Source organism: Haemaphysalis longicornis, unplaced genomic scaffold (assembly GCF_048455015.1).
Source record: "Haemaphysalis longicornis isolate Haplotype H1 unplaced genomic scaffold, Haemaphysalis longicornis Haplotype H1 scaffold_3, whole genome shotgun sequence".
NCBI lineage: Eukaryota > Metazoa > Arthropoda > Arachnida > Ixodida > Ixodidae > Haemaphysalis > Haemaphysalis longicornis.
Genome location: NW_027526335.1, coordinates 234434444 through 234451409, shown reverse-complemented (window position 1 = coordinate 234451409; position 16966 = coordinate 234434444). Strand labels below are relative to the sequence as shown.

Below are 16966 nucleotides of genomic sequence, written 5' to 3'. Positions count from 1 at the left end.
AAACCCCACAATCAATCAATCAATCAATCAGTTTCCTCCTCCCCCTCCTCCTCCTCTTGAGTACGGTTTTCCTATAATGCATATCTGAATATTGGGAAGATATGGCTGTGGGAAATGTACAGAAATATCCCTCCAGGTCTGAACAAACGTGGTGTGTTTACTGTAGCCCTGAATCGTTTTGCTCAATAGACCTCCATACTGCTTAGAAGCCTGGTATAAAACCAGCACGTGCCTATACACACAGGGTGTTATTTGGAACTCAACCTACAGTTTTTGCGGCCCACAGTGCATGTTGGCGTACTTTCTTGCCATGACAACGTAAAGTGATGCGATACAATACTTTCGAGCGTTTGGCAAGGTTGCAAAAGCTGTTTTATCCTACATATATTACAGGGAACGGCAATGCCTTCTGCCAAAGCCGACAGCCCCTAAGGCCTGGGAATTTTCGCTCTTGTCGGTTACTAGCAGCTGGGTGTTCCCTTTGTTCGAAAGATTGCTTAATACAGCAGCTGACGCGTAGCTCTGACTCTGCTCTCCGCACAGGACCTGCAGCGCAAGAAATGGGGCGACGCCGGCAATGTTTCTTCCATAGTGGTATCCAAAACTATACTTCAACTCACGCCTGAAGCTAGTGCATGCTCTATTTTAAGTCTATTATCACGATAAAAAGTTACGCACACGCAAAATCTGGTGCGGACAAGCATCACACGTCAACCAAGCGCCAAGAGCCCGAGAGAAGCAGACGACAAATTCGAGAATCCCCAAGCCAACGTCACGGAGGCACGCTTCGCAGCCGCCTGTGGTCACACACACCGCGAATACCAGTCATCTGGTTTCAGATCGCCTGTCGTCTGCTGGGCCAGGTTACCCTGCTTTCCAAAATAAGGCTCACAATTCTTTGTTCACGTTTCACTTTCGTTATTCTGTGCGTGCGTGTCTGTGCATGTGACATGGTGTCATGAGATCATTCATGGAAGACGAAAATGCAGCTGGTTCACCTGCAGTGAATGATGTCATGATGCCAGGTCACAATCATAGACATGCACGCACAGAATAATGAAAGTAAACGAGAACAAAGCAACAAACGTGAACAAAGATTTGTGAGCCTTATTTTGGAAAGCAGGGCAACCTGGCCCAGCAGACGACAGACGGCCTGAAACCAGATTACTGGTGTTGACAACGATGAACCGCGGGAATGGTTTGTATGAGCTCATATGTAACTATTTGTGGCTATCATGAACGATTGACAAAAAAGAGATTTTCCGATTGTCTGCTACCTCATTTGGCTCCTTCCTTGTGCTGCTGAGCACGAGGTCGTGGGTTCGATTCCCGGCCGCGGCATCCGCTTTTCTGATGGAGGCGAAAAGCAAAAACGCCCGTGTGTACGAGATTCCGGCGCACGTTAAATATCCCCAGGTGGTCAAAATTAACCCGGAGCCCTCCACTACGGCACGCCTCATCGCCTGCATTGCGTCGGCACGTCAAACCCCCACAATCAATCAATCATTTGGCTCCTTTCTACCATGAATCAGAATCGCATGTTTCAATATCAGCTTGCACGTCCACATTGGCCGCCATCTTCCCTTAGGCGAGAATCGCTCTTGTTTATTTTCAGAATAAACAGGTACGTACCATCATTGTTCCTGGTGTCAAACAAAACAGACCAGAAAATGCGACCTTCGTGTAAAGTGTGAGCTAGAACGGAGCAGCTCAGGAAAAAACTTTGAAGTGTTCCACCCTGTTCCACCCTGTAGATAACTGTTCATGTGAATTCCTAATGCTTCCACACAAGTTCCTTGCTTGGGGTCGCTGGCAGAGCACATGCCATGCTGGACCGAGACACTTTGCGCCCATTGGAGGCTTCAAGTGGAGCGGACCGCCTGCAAAATGCCGCCGACCCTGATAGATGGGCCTTCCAGTTCTGCTGGCGGCAATGAAGTAATACAGCGTCACAATTTCTCCTCCTCCAGTAAACACAGCTGCCCCCCACCCCAACAAGTGGAATGAGGAAACCAAGCTCCTCCTTTCTGCGCATACTTTGTTTGAATGATCTCGACATCATGGGGAGCCCTGAAACATTTTCCACGCGGCTAGGAAAAGCATGCAAGCTCCATGTGCCTAGCGAAAGAATCCGCCCTTTCGTCGAGCACTGGGCGGCCTGGCTTTCCCATTTCCACGCCGGGCCCTTGGGGCCCCGCGAGTTCTTCACAGACTCGCCCGCGGCTGCTGCCCATGGGCCACTCGGCACGACAGCAGTAGGCACAGAAAACACACAGAGCCTGCTTCCGGAACTTTCTTGGTGAGCTGGAGGTACGCCCCTAGAAGCGAAAAAGGGATGTTGCCATTTTCCTCTGCCAAGCTTACTGAGCGTGGAATCTCCCACTCGGCCCTGTTGAACACCGTGGTTCGGTCGAGTCCTCGTGGAATGGAGTGCAGCCTGGACACGCAAAGTGGAGCGGTTGCGGTCGGCAGGCTACCCACAGGCCTTGATTCTGAGCGTCGGCGAGGCACTCCTGAAGAAAGTCCGCTCGACTCACGAGAAGCAAGAAGAAAAGTGGAGAAAGCGTCCTACCATGCATCCACAACGCATCCCACCGGATCAAGAAGGTCGCTGAAAAAGCAGGTGCGCGGACCGTGCTCTCGGCACCGAACAAGCTTGCAAGTTTGTGAACACGCCTGGGCGCTCAAAGGTGCGATGCATGACAAACCACATGCCGCATGCGTACGAGGTGCCCAAGCTTGCACGTCGTCTGTGGGGCAGACCGGGCGATGCCTGAACGAGCACCTAAAAGAGCATGCGTACTCCCCCAAGGTCGGCACAGGAAGCAATGCACTGCAAGGCACGCCAGTGCTCCCCGTGTCTGGAAGACACCAAGGTGCTCAAGAGGTTTCGCGATACACGAGGTGTGGGAGCGTGGCGAAGATTGCGTTCAGCACCCCTTCGGTAGCCTTGTATACGAAGGAGCTTGGGTACCTAGACATGCGATTGGAGTGAGGATGGCTCAGCAGATGTGCCTGCATAGTGTAGATTTGCTTGTGTTTCTTTTCTCACGCACGAGTGTGACGTCGTTATATTTTGAAGTGAGTATTGCTCAGTTGATGGTCAGCGCTCGTGTCTGTGTCTTCTCTTGCTGTCTTTGCTACTTCACTGTTTTACAAGTCCTTTCTGAAAACACTTAACAACTCTGGTCGTCGTTAGGTTTACCGTATTAGATGCGACTGCATCTCATTCACTCGCCTTGTCCCTCCATACGGTGTTGTTGTTGCCCGTCCACACCCCTCCCCCATTGTCCTTGCCGCACGAGCTGCGCTCTCCGCCGCTCACCCCCTCTCCTCTCCGATAGCGAACACTCTCTCGCGAGGGGCATTGGATTGGATTCGATTGGGTTGGCTTGGCTTGGATTGGATTTGGATTGGATTGGATTAAAGTGGATTGTGTTGCATCATAGCCGCAGTCGTTCCAGCACCGGCGTTCCGATTTCCATCGATGCGTTGAATAGAGCCTAACAATTCTGCTATAGCCCGCGCAACCGTAACAAGCACCGATCACTGTGATAACAGGAATGCTAGCACCACTGAAGACAAGGCTGCGAAGCGGCATGAACGTGATGCTGAACGCAAACGACTGAAGGGAGCAGCCGATTCCAAACTTCGTAAACGTGATACCGAACGCAAACGGTTGAAGCGAGCAGTCGATGCTGAACTTCGTCAACGTGAAGCCGCTGCCGTACGCTCCAGTTACGCCGCGTGTTAAATAAAGAATACATCATACGCGTTCCTCACACGTTTCACGCAATTAGAGAATCAACCCAACGGAAACACCAAGTGAACCCCCAAGATGCGTCGCATCTCCACAGGGTTCCCCTCGCGGGAAGGTGGGGTAATTTTTTACTCATGTAATGAACCCACTTTTTTTCCAGAAAATTCGGCATGAATTTGGGGGGAGGGTTCATTATGCGGGAAAAAATTGCAACAGACTTTAAAAGTTGAAATTCCACACAACAAAGTTGCTAAGAGAAGCGCGTCAGAGCCTTACCATTTTCGTAAAAATACCTGGGTGATTATGTAACGGAATTTCTTTTTTATTCTGAACATGCCAGTGGCCCCCTACTCGCCATGGAGCTGTCCTCCTCACTGAAGTCGCTTGTGGCTTCACATTCGTAGTCAGCCCACAGCACAGCACACCGTATTCCGTGCCATCAAGGCACTCCAAAACTTCTTTTCTCACACCCGGAAACTTCCCTCTTTTGGGCCCATGAAGCACACGACGATCCTTGTTCACCGACCAAAAACCTTGTTTTTGCCCGTAGCGTACACGTAGTGGGTCAACACTGAAATGCCGCCCAACCGCGCAGTTTCCACGTGCATCAACGCATGCTCCACCACCTTCGGTTTAAAACCAGCTGTGCAGCTCATATACTGGCCCATCGTACGGCGCACACCAGGAGCACAAAAAAAGGTCGGAACACAGCTGAACGACAACAAAATGGAGCGCCATGGCAAAATCGCGGAACAGCAAAAGCAGGGGAGTGCGCAGTACGCTTAGTGCTTTATTCGCACGACGCCAAAACCAGCCAGAACGGCAAAGAGCAGGGAAGGAGTGTGAAGTGCGTTTTGCGATTTGTTCACACGCCGGAACGTTTTTATGGCGCAAGTTTTGTTTTGTGTTCAGCAGGTGGCGCACCGCAAGCGCGCAATTTTTAAATTGTGAGCCATAGCATTCCTGCTCACGTCTCCGGCTACTGTTGAGATTTCTTGTTGTTGGAATGGGTTTTCAGCATTTCTGCATGTACTGTGGCGTGATATCAAGTTACTGCAATCGTCTACAGCATCAGCGACCATGCTGAGATAGAAACATATCCCCGCTGCATTTTTATTCAAAGTGACAAAAAAGTAAAGTCTCAAGAAGAAAGGTGGGGGGAGGGTTCATTATGCGAGTAAGTACGGTGAGATAGGAAATAATTTGATCAGAATTTCTTGCGTGAAAGGGATCCTCAAAACCTGGTTCATTTGAATACTTCTGTAGAAAACTGCCCTTTGCCACGTGCCTTGCTCTGTGACAATCACACGAAGGGCACTTTCCAGCGCATGCGTTTTCACAGAACAGAACGTGGACAAACTGAAACTCCTGCTTCTGTCAACCATCTTGCCTCAGCTCAAGTTTCGCACAAATTCAGAGCTGCAGACTTAACATTGTCAAATGTTCATTCTGTTCATTAAACTTCAAAACTTCATTCAAAACTTCATTCTGTTCATTAAAACAGGACAACATCGTGTCCCACGCTTTGCCCCAGGCATTACACAGAAACCAGCTTCTTTGTTGGCAGCTGAGACAGACAATTCTTTTTCTTCTGATTGTCTGCTACCTCATTTGGCTCCTTTCTTGCGCTGCTGAGCACGCTACTGAGCAACAGCGCTGCTGCGCTGTTGCCAAGAAATGTCGCGTCTCCGATCTCGAGTGAAGCGATGTGGCAGCCAGAACCAGCTGCGCTTGGCTCCTGTGATATCTGCTTCGTTGTGCGTTTTCTTTCTGCTCATGCATTATCGAAGAACGCCTGTCTCAGAGAAGGAAGTGGCAGACCTGCGAGGTGAGCTCCATACAACCGTCCGACACTGCTACGACAAAGGCCTGCCCCGGCTCGCTAAGCCTACAGCCTGCAACCCCCGCTCGGTTATAAACTTTCTGCTGGTCGGGCTCCTTCTGCTCTCTGGCGATATCCACTGCAACCCCGGGCCTTTCCGCCTGCAGTACTACAATGCGCGCAGCCTTTTGAACAAGATCCCTGAACTCCAGTCCGACCTGAGCTGCAACCCAGCTGACGCTGTGTGTGTGGAGTGAAACGTGGCTCGGCGACTCCGTCTGGGATCACGAAATATTTGGTCCCGAATACGCCGTATTTAGAAAAGATCGTCGTGGACGCGGAGGTGGTGTTTTGACTGCCATCAAGCACAAATTTTCCCCTACGCGCCGCGCAGACCTTGAAAGCCCCAATTTCGAACTGGTATGGATGCAACTCAACTGCCGCGGTGGGAAGCTGCTGCTCGGCTCACTCTACAGGCCCCCTACCATGGGGCACGGTGTCTTCTCCGAGCTTTGTGAGGTTTTCGATCGTATCGGCGCACTTCATGAGCATTCTACTAACCGGCGACTTCAACCTTCATATCAACTGGAACGACACAGAGGCTAAGTTCCTAGACTGGATGCAGTACGCCAACCTGACGCAAGTTGTTCGCTTCCAAACTCACATTCATGGCGGCAATCTGAATCACACCCTGGATCTTGTGCTTTACCGGAACCCAGCTCAGCTACAATCGGTGTCGGACACACCTCCCTTACCAAACTCCGACCACATCGGGATCTCATCTGCATGGCACCTTGGTTGTACAGGCAAACGCTTCGTCTCAAAGCAGGTTCTCCTGTTCAACAGGGACGGACGCGAAACCCTGAATCGCTCGGTGGCTGCTGCCCCCTGGTTCCGCTGCATGGACTTTCTGTCGGACTACAATCCTTGGGACTTGTTCTACGACTCCACGTACTCAAAACTAACCTCAACGAAGAATAAAGATAACTGGTCCCATCAGGAAATTATCAAACAAAACCAAGTGCCTCTCCAGAAAGGCAGTGAAAAGTCAAGACCCGAAACATTGGTCTGAATACAAGCATCTTCTCCGATCGCTAAAAAAGGAGGTACGAGTGTCTTACCAGAGATACCTTTGTGACATCGCCAGCCAGGCCAGAACATGCCCCAAATGGTTCTGGCAGTTCTTCGGCTCCCAGCAGAGAAATAGCACCGCCACTGAACTTCATCTTGAACGTGGCCTCTCTGACAATCCACAGGACATTGCGAACTCCTTTGGCGAATATTTCAGCGAGGTAGTACCGTCCCTCAATAGCCCATGCCCGTCTCCTCATGGGGACCACCACTCAGCGGACCAGCACCCTCACTTGCAGGCCACTCCTGTGTTCGATCCTCCCTTGGTGAAAGCAGACGACGTCGAATCTGCCATCTGAAAACTGAAGAACTGTGCCTCACCTAGCCCAGATGGCATAAGGCCCGTGCTCCTGCTGTCTCCCTTCCTCTGGCCACTGTGTACAACTACACGTTCCCCAGGGCCCTCATCCCTCAGGTGTGGAAACTGGCACACATTATCCCTGTCCACAAAGGGTCAGGTAAACACTTGAACGCTCTTGAAAACTACCGTCCAATTAGGCTCACCTCCCTTCTATGCAAAATTTTTGAAACTCTCATCTGCAGCAAAATCTCCGAACACCTAGAAATGAACAATCTCATTTGCAACACCCAGCATGGTTTCAGAAAAGGACGAAGCTGTGAACGTTGCTCTCCGTCCTGCACCACGACCTGAGTGGCGCCCTCGATAGCTCCAAAGAAGCCGATGTTCTTTCCCTGGATTTCTCCAGCGCATTCGACAGCATCAACCACAACCTCCTCATCACCAAGCTTTCAGGTTTTGGGATAACTGGGACGACCCTGCCTTCCTCACGACAGCCTTCCTCACAAACCGCCGCCAGCAGGTCCACTACCGGGGTGCTACTGGTCAGTGGCACACTGTGAAAACGGGCGTGCCTCAGGGATCCGTGATTGGGCCACTCCTATTTAACCTATACGTCAACGACCTCGCGTCCGACTTGGAATCAAACATTCTAAGATACGCTGACGACCACATACTTTACCGCACTATCCATGCCACCAAAGACCTGCATATCTTGCAGTCCAACCTCCTCAAGATTTCCAGATGGAGTGATCGTAATGGCTTGTTCCTCAACCCACGCAAGTCACTATACTTTCGAATATCTCGCAAACGAACACCGCCGGACGTGTCCTACATGGCCAATGGCACACGCCTGCAGGAGGTCACCGAGACTAAGCTCCTTGGGGTCTGTTTTGATCGCAGCCTGTCTTTCAGACCTCATGTAGACTATGTCTGCAAAAGAGCTAACAGGCTAAGGGGGTTCACAACCCGAACGTCAAGGGCCATGCCACACCATGCCTTCTGTGCGCTGTTCACAGCCCTTGTACTTCCAGTCCTGGAATACTGTTCCACCATCTGGAGCCCCCACCAGATTGACCTCCAAAAGCGGCTCGAGTCCGTTCAATGGAAAGCGTCGAAGACGGCGCTTCATATCAAGGACCAGGCAACCTACAAGAGGCGGTTGCAGACCCTCAGGTGGTCTCGACTTGACGGACGCAGACTATTCTCCAGGCGGGTACTCCTGTACAAGTTTCTGCACAGCGACTGTCCCATCCCGGAGGGTTACCTGCGGCGTTCAAGGTGGGACCCACTGAGACTCGAGCAGCGCCTCGCACGCACCACTAGTGCCTCCTACTCCCTCTTCATCCAAGCCCCTGAGCTATGGAACTCCTTGCCAGTCGACGCTAGGAGGGCCCAAAGTGTCGGGGAATTCAAAGACTTGGTGCGGTACAGAGATGTGTGACTACTGCACCTCCCCTCACCCGTATACACTACTGTATATATATAACTATAACTCCCCTCATCTGTATATATGTTATCATAATCATTTTCACATGTCCTACATATTGTTAACATACAGCTGAGGAGGCAGCCAGCACTCTGGTGTATGGGCTCCTGAATTTTGGCTGCCTCTGGCTCTCAGCTGTATGGAAGTTATGCCAATAAACTCCTATTGACCTATTGTAAATAACAAGATACACAGTTCAAGTGTAACCTTATTTATAACACGTGAGTACATCCACACCTCCAGACACACAGCATTCACGTTCACCCACAGGTGCCAGGCGTGACACTTGCCTGACGTGTGTTCGCAGCTCAGGGTCGGCCAAACTGGCAGATGCCTCAACCCTTTCACTGTCACTGACGTAGCGGTACGTTTCGCATTTCCACTCCGCAGTGTCACTGACGTACTGCTACATTCTCCATTGTGCGTTCGAAAACTCGCTCCATAGCGCAAAGTGGGCGCACCTGGACTGTTTGTGCCATCTGTCAAATCCTTCCACTAGCTCGCATTTTCACTCGCTAGCTCTCAGCGCCAGTATATTGACGAGTATGGAGTGACCGCGCCCACCCTTTGTTTCTGGGGGGCTTGGTGCCATACTCTGTCGGAATGAGTGACCATGCGGCACGCGTGCGATTACGGGTGCAAGGGTTGTTGTGCCATCCGCTTTTTTAATTCTGTTCCTGCGTCTGCTACGGCGCGCCAGGTTAGCCCAGTGCGCTGTTGCCTCTCCAGTAGACTAAAACATGACTCAATCGCGGCTTTGACTCGCTCATTTCTGTGCATTGTGTGGACCTCCATGCGCCCGGTCACTTTCAGATGGCTGACCGTACGGGGCCTCTGACTGCGGACAAGAGCGATTTTGATCCGAGTACGAGCTGTGCTCAGATTCGCATTCTGAGATTTTCTCATCCAAGGAAGGGTGTCAGATTCTGATGTTGGAACGGTGGGGTCGGTGGGGAACTGAAAATATCTGGAAGAAAGGCAACTTCTCACCCACGCTCTCTCCTTTCAACGCGTTACGTTCCGGACGCCAAATCACTAAGTTCTTTCCCCCATACTTCGGAAACCAAGCCGACACTGGGGGTGTGTCACGGCCAGAAACAGCCAACAGTGAAAGGGTTAATGACCGATTGAGGGAGCATGACAACGACGTCAAAAATGGGAATGATGGGTTCTTCGCTTTGCATTGCAAATCTTGTGGGTGCAAACCTCAGTTTGACATGTGCGAGGTGATGGGAGGAAGCAGAAACCAGCTACACGAGAAATAATTGAAGCACACGAAATTCAAAGGCCGGGTAGTAAATGTGTGAGCAATCACCTTGTCCCAAAAAGAGATAGATAGGACAAGGGAAGACGAGCTCGTCTTGTCCTCTTTTCTCTTCGTCCTCGTCTTTTGCGTACACTTATTCCTTCGTACGTCATGAACGAACTAGCCAGCAATCAAGTCCTAACAGATTTCCAGGGGTGAGACAGCTAAGTCAGTTTTGGGAGCACTTGGGAAATTTCGATTTTGGAGCAGGAGAAAGTTGATTTGGAGCAGAAGAGCGACACTATGTCACCTTGGGAGCCTAAAAAATCAAATTTTTGGCAACTTGGAGGAGAAAACTGCACTTTTTAATCGGTTTCGAACGTGCATAACACTGAAACAGCCTTTCAATAAAGTTTTTTTTTACCGGAGCATCACAAGGTATGAACTGCACTACCTTTTTACAAAAAATTTTTTTTTTACTTCTTCGGCTGCAGTGCCGTTGAAGATATTGAATTGAAAAACTAAGCAATCGTAAGGAATTTTTCTTATCATGTGGATGCCGAAATTTAAAGGAGTACTGACACCAAACTTTGATACCTAAAAAATGATATAATTGGCTTCAGTAGTTTGTACAGATGCCTCACAGAAATTTTTGCAGCGATCCGAGGCCGGAATAACATCTAAAATCGATTTTGATTGTCCAGGCCGCGAGCTTCCACAAATCAGCAGCACTAGCGCAATCGCTTTCGGCGTGACGAAACATTGGCCTGCGTGTCTGGCCAATTCAGGGTGACGTCATATACCGTAGTCGTTTTGAGAACCAGAAACGATATCCTGCGCTGCTGTTGTCGGTGGTATTCGTTTGGGCAGGAGACGTGGGCGTATCTGTGTGAGCAATGCTTGTAAACGTTGCGTGTTCGACGTCTTTGCTCTTCAGTTCGTTGCCGGCGCATGGTGTTCGGCACTGGTGCCGAAAACTGCGCGATGTCGACGGGCACTGCGGCGACGCGGCGGTGCGCGTCGCCGAGCTCGCCCAAGTTGTGCTATGGCAAGCTCGCGGTATGCGAAGTACTGCTCGTGGAAGCCTGTCCGAGCAAATCGACGACGACGCCAAGATGCATTATTTTCCACGCGACGACATGCAGCGCTAAACGTGGACTGAGTTCGTGCGCGCCGGCGGCCACAAGAACTGTCGCCCAAGCCAGCGGGCTCGGGGTTGCACGGGTCACCTTGGGTGTTGGGAACTTGGTATCGTGGCGAGTATTTGATCGCTGGTATCTGTACAACTGCGAATGACCATCCCTTACACAACTTTTCACCACACTATCATCCCCTTTTTCGCATATGAAGCTTTATTTTGGCAATAATTTCCGTTCCAGCGATCGGCGACCAAGACATCTGCCGCGGCCTGTTTTGATTCTAGCGCGCAGGTGGCGCCATCTTTCGGCCGCTCGCCACACCGCTGTGCCGGCAGTGCTGGGTCGGAGCGCCGAACCTCCGCTGCCGGTCAGCGTAGGCTTCCCATCGCGGCAAATATCTGAACGCCACTTTTAAATTCAGCGCTGATAACAACTCCTAGCACAATTTTCAACACACTAACATCTACTTTCTCGCATGTGGAGCTTCTTTTTCGCGATCAGATTGATTAGAAGAGTGGCGACAAGCTGTTGCTATCACGGTCTGTGCCGGTTCGAGCCGCAGTGATATTAAAAAACGGACGACGGCGGAGACATCGCCGGCCTAATTGCCTGGCCAAATAAAGTTGTGCTGTCTGTCGGGTGGCAGTGACTCATCCGAGTGTGACGATTCATACGACATGTCGACTGCGCGGGCGAGTCGCGGACCATGTGCAATCGTAGCAGACGATGCGGCGAACGCATGGAGGAAAGAAAAACGTCCCTGACGTCACGGGTGAGACCGTGACGTAAGGCTGGCCCGCTTGCAGGCTGGCCTTCGAACGGCCATTTTCCCGCGCGGCGACCAAATTTGAAATTGGTTGCAATAAACGTGCTATAATTAATTCTGTGTTGGCGGATGACGGCTTTCGGTTCGATTTTCGTAATTACTGGGCCAATAGGTATTCTTTACAGCATAAAAACTGAAAGCGAGAAATTTCGTGTCAGTACTCCTTTAATATTTTTGTAATCCCATACTCGGCCTTACGCAAAAGAGTAGAGAGCCCCGGCAAAAATTGCGCAGACCGAGGGTCGCTGACAGTTGTCGCACCCTACCAGCCCTCCCATTTCAATCCCCAAGGTGCACGTTCACTACGATCGTAATTTGAGTAACGCTGGTATGTTTAGCCACCTTTCTCTTGGCACTAAATTTCACTTCAGATAGATGAACCATTAGTACAAGCGTGCAATAATAGCCCGTCCCGCTATCGGACACTGCTTGAACGTTTTGCGGCGATCTATAGCCTGCGCCGCTACTTCGGCAGTGTCGATCGCCCCATTCCCGCAGCTCGCGAGCTCGCTGTCAAAGGCAGCAATAACGCAGCGTTTTATAACACTGCAATGAGTCCGAATTTTCATTTCAAGCACGCACCACTCCTCACACTCAAGGCCGAAACATGGCGAATTCGCGGGCACCACGTTGTTTTTGATGAACTCCCGTCTTTCGAGTCGCGCAACTTCCCGCAACAACTCAAACGACTAAATGCAAACCCAGCCACCCCCATAACCAAAACCACGGTCGGCAAAGAGCACTCTGCCCGAACCCCGAGCAACTGCTTCGCCCGGCGGCCACGTTTTCCAATCTTCACCACACCAAGATGCGGCGCCCAGTAATGTCATTCCGGAGATACGGCGCTCCGAAAATGGCCGTTTTTTCATCAACTTGCACAAGCATTTTGTCGCCTGCGTACACAGAAGTATTTTTTCTGCAGGAATTTGCAATGGTTTTCGACGAAAAAACTTTAAAAACTCCCAGAATATTATAACATGTCCAACCCGACATTGTCATTTAAAAAAAAAAAAAAAAACTGTCTCGGGGACAATTTTATGCCGGTTTTTTATTGAATGATCAATCAATTAAACCTTTACAAACAGCATGACCTTGGGGGTGCTGGAAAATTATGCCACCAGTAAGCATTTCCCCCCTGAAACTGATGGGAGCGTTAAAATCCTTGGCTCTCGGGCTGTTTTGGAGCAGTTTGGAGCAATTTTTGCAATTTTCAAGCTTGTGGAGCAGCCTGGCGCAGGAAAACAAATTTGTATCAAAACTGCGCAATATGCGCAGCTGTCTCACCCCTGGATTTCCCATCCAACGCGTGCTGTGCAATGGGTATGACTTGGTGTCTGTGTAGACTGTGTCAAGTGTGTGAGCGCGAGTTGATGTGGTGATGTGCTATCAGAGGTTATACGTCTGTTTTCTTTTGATGTTGTTCTTGCAGTAATTTTTCATTTGTATTTTTATTTTTGACTAGTGTTAATATGAAGCGTGTGTATAAGAGGTGCAAGATTTCTTTTATTAAATTCAGTTGTAAGTCAGCGCTCGTCTCGTGTGTCCTTGCTTATATTCCCGCTGCAACCATTTTTAAAATAGGCTAGTTGGTTGATAGCATTCGCAATGAAAATGCAGACGCAGTACGGGAGAATGGGACCAGTGCTTAGGTTTTCTCGTTTCAATTGCACACGCTCGGCTCTTGGGGTCTACTTAAAGACACTGCTCAGAAATGGAATCACTGCCTCTGCCGACTTTCACGGTGAATGCCCTGCAGGGCCCATTGCTTCCTCTCAGCGAGCAGGCCCGGGAGCCCAGGCCAAGCCAGTGCCTTGCAGTGGCAAGCGCTAACCTGGAAGTGCGGCGTTGGCCCCCCTCATGGCAGGCGGCACTGCCGGTGGCCTGCAGGCAGGACTCGTCAAGCAGGGCTGGAGCAACCAGAGAGGACCCCAGGCTGGCATTCCAAGGGAGAGCACTTTTCACTGACAGAGAACAAGAAGAGGTTCCATGTACACAAACAGAGAATGAACAGAGCCAAAAGTCAGTGTAACGAAACCCGCACAGGTGCCTACAAAGCGCAATGCTTTTATGCACTCCCACTAACGAAAAACCATTTCCAGTTTAGCCAAGTATTTTGAAAAACAGGCATTCAAAAAAGGAGCAATTTTGAATGTGTTTCATCAGACCACCACGAAGGTAATTTCACCACATCATAAAAAAACGGGGCATCTACTTTCGCTTTTACAAAGATAAACTCGGTGGTCCCGTCCCTCCGAGCACACTTTCTACACTCTTGAAGGGTGAGGACGCCACCACCCATGCCCCTTGATCTGGAATTGCGTCGGACAAAAGGAAGTTCACGTGGTTCAAGGATATGAGAGCTAAGCACGTTCTGCTCAGCACGGTAGTGGTACGACAAAACACGCCGTGTTTCACGCGTCTGCTGGGGTGCGACGACCTCGGGGCAAGTCCCGGCTGACGTGCTGTTTCCCTTTTGGCAGCGCAGTGCTAAGTTATCAGCAGACGAGCACTGCTGCAGCTGCAACGTTGTGGTAGCTCCTGGGGTGCGCCTCCCATTGGACGCTGAACTCATGAAATCAACTGCTCGTAAAATGACAGTGCCGGTTTTACCAAGTTCTCGATGCAATGAAATAATTCGCAATTCCCGGTGACTTTGCTAGACCGGGTTTTAACAGTACATACACTGTTACCAACTACGGCGCGCATGTGTACATTTCATTGATTTCATCCTCTCTCTCTCACTAGCAGGCCAACTGAATGTGAGCCAACACTGTTCCCGGTACCCTGCCTCTCAAAGATGTTTTGTCATCATCACGGTATCATTGCAAGCCGGAGTGTGCAGTGCAGTGCAGTACTACCTGAAATGGCCGTCTACTGGCAGAATGGAGCCACTGCAGTACGACTTTGTGCGTAGAAGGGCGATTGTGCACGCTCGGCAAACTCCCCAACAGCGTTCCACAGTGATTCCTCTGCTGCCTCGTTATCTACCAAATCACCACCCATTGTGTCCACATCACTGCTGAAAGCAGTCCCTGATGGTCCGTGTCGCAGCACCCCTTCCTGTGCACTCCCCTGTACGTGAAAAGTGGCCCCAGGGGTTCCTTCCCACCGGTTACAGAGGCTCGATAACGTGGCTGCGCAGGTCCGGCGGGGCTTGGCGTTCTGCCGCATGGTTCACAGTGTTTGAAGCAGGGCAGGGTCAAGTTACGCTCACAGACCCCTGTCCCTTGGGTGGTTGGCCACATTGTGCATCTCGGTGGTCCATCACAGTCCACACGCGCGCAAGAGGCATCTGTTGACCACAGCAGTAATGTGGAATTCCTGCAGGTGCAGACCCAACTGCCGGAGTCAGCCAGCGGGATGCTTCAAATCTGCAAGCCACAATGGCGCATGGTGGTCTGTTACCACCTCGAATGGTCTCTTGCACAACTTGGAACTGGCCCATACAATAGCAAGCCACCGCTTTCATCAGGGGGCCAGGCAAAGCAGTAAGGCACGTGCTGGCACAGCTCCCAACTCGGACTTTGTGCATAGCCTGTGTGGCCAGGAGCACTCCAGTGGACCTCTCCCAAAGGCCAACATGCAGCCAATCAAGCGGCCCCGGCTAGTACACAGAGCGACAAGATGGTGTTCAGGTCCCAATCTGCTGGCATAGATGCCCGACAGCAGTTTCACTGAACAAGTGGCCTGAAACAGACCAGTCGGTGCCTGACCCTACTTAGTGAAACAGCTCTAAAAACGATACGAAAAGAAGGAAAGACACGCACTGCGCTCAACTGCCAAGTATTTAGGTGAACAACAAATATCTACTGCCCTCATGGTGTCCAGGACAGCTTCCAGGACCAGATTGCAGGGCTGACCAATGAGGTTTTCTGCGCGAGCTGCTCAGCGCGCTGGCTATCACACCCACCGGCAGCGCACACCAAGCACAAGGGAAGAAGGGGTCCCATGAGTTGCGGTGCATAGCACGTGCCATAGCGTTAAGAAGGCAGGTGGCCGCACGGGCGTACGTGTTGTCTTTTGAGCACCCAGCAAGGTCAGCGGCCTGGTTAATGCGGGGCCCGTTAACAGCAAAGAAACATGCCAATCGCTTTGGAGAGTGTGTGGAAGGTGTTGTGTACGAGATAAATCTCTCGTGTGGCAAACGCTGCGAAGGACAAACGTAGGGAGCAGGCCAACACTTTACGGACAGGCAGTGGCAGCAATTTAGCTGCACCCTGTGCAGAGTGCCAGCTCTGCTCGGCAGCACCGTCATCTTGGAGCGGTATCGTGAGCAGCGCACAACAAGGGGGTCCGAGAGGGACACGGGGGCTCAGGATCGATGGATTGCACGTGGCGACTTCCTTCACTCTCGGTTTCCGATTCGAGTAGATTCGTGGCTCCCTTGGCAGTTCAGAGCAGCGTTTGTCCTTTCGTATCACTTTCAGAGCCGTTTTTCTGAGTCTTGGTTTTGTTGCCCCTTGCACACCAGGTTGACGGTGATAGCACGATGATGGTGCGTCCCAAAGCACCTCCGACATGAATACATGGCGTCGGTGATCAGCTCGGTGATCGGATGCCAGAAGAAAAATGGTTCAAAACGCTTTGAACGGCTTTTTGCAGGATTTTCTGCACTGTTGCCTCGCACAGAGGTTGAGTTCTTGGAACTCAGGTGGCAGGTCAGCTGAGTTCGATAATCGTCAGCTGAGTTCGACGACGTTCGATGATTGTGGTGATGATCGTCAGCCACAATTTCTCGGCTATTTGGTAGTTTCTCTCGGCCAACTGGCAAACGCCACCATTCTCAGCTTCAAGTGCAAAAAATTGGCACTGCGCTTGCTGTACACAAAAAAAAGACATGGAAAGCTGTGGAAACACAGTAGGAGCTGCTTCTTTGTGCATTTCTTCTGTGCAGGGCCTTTGCAATTTCTATGCAGGCTGCTCAATTTGTTTGGTGTGGAGAAAATGAGGTGGACAGCCAAATGTCCTGCGGCTTACTCCATGGGCCTCCTTTCCACATGCCTTTCAAGAGCTGAGTGTGGAAAACCAGCCTTTCACTTTTTTGGAAGAGCCCGTACATCTGCTATGAATTCCCTGGCCTTTCACTGCTTCCAGCACTGCTTTGGCACCTACTGAACCAAACGCTTTTTCCCAAGTTCTCAAAAAGGTTTTATAATACGCCGACGATTTCTCTATTACTAGACTGAGCGGTGATCCATTGTTGAGTGCTGTTTCCTAAACCTAGACCAAAATCTAGGCTGTCACATATGCAGTTC

The 16966-nt window shown here is 50.8% G+C and overlaps 1 protein-coding gene across 3 annotated transcripts in view; it reads right to left on the bottom strand.

Moving 5' to 3' along the window:
- Positions 1–16966, bottom strand: part of LOC144176056 (uncharacterized) — a 60900-nt gene that overhangs the window by 33464 nt on the left and 10470 nt on the right. For 2 of the 3 annotated variants that reach the window (XR_013323763.1, XM_077705178.1), the window contains exon 2: positions 13543–13672. The exons of the other annotated variant lie outside the window; for it this stretch is intronic. The gene's annotated coding sequence lies outside the window, so the exon portion shown is untranslated. The remainder of the gene's footprint in view (positions 1–13542; positions 13673–16966) is intronic. 3 annotated transcript variants of the gene reach the window in all.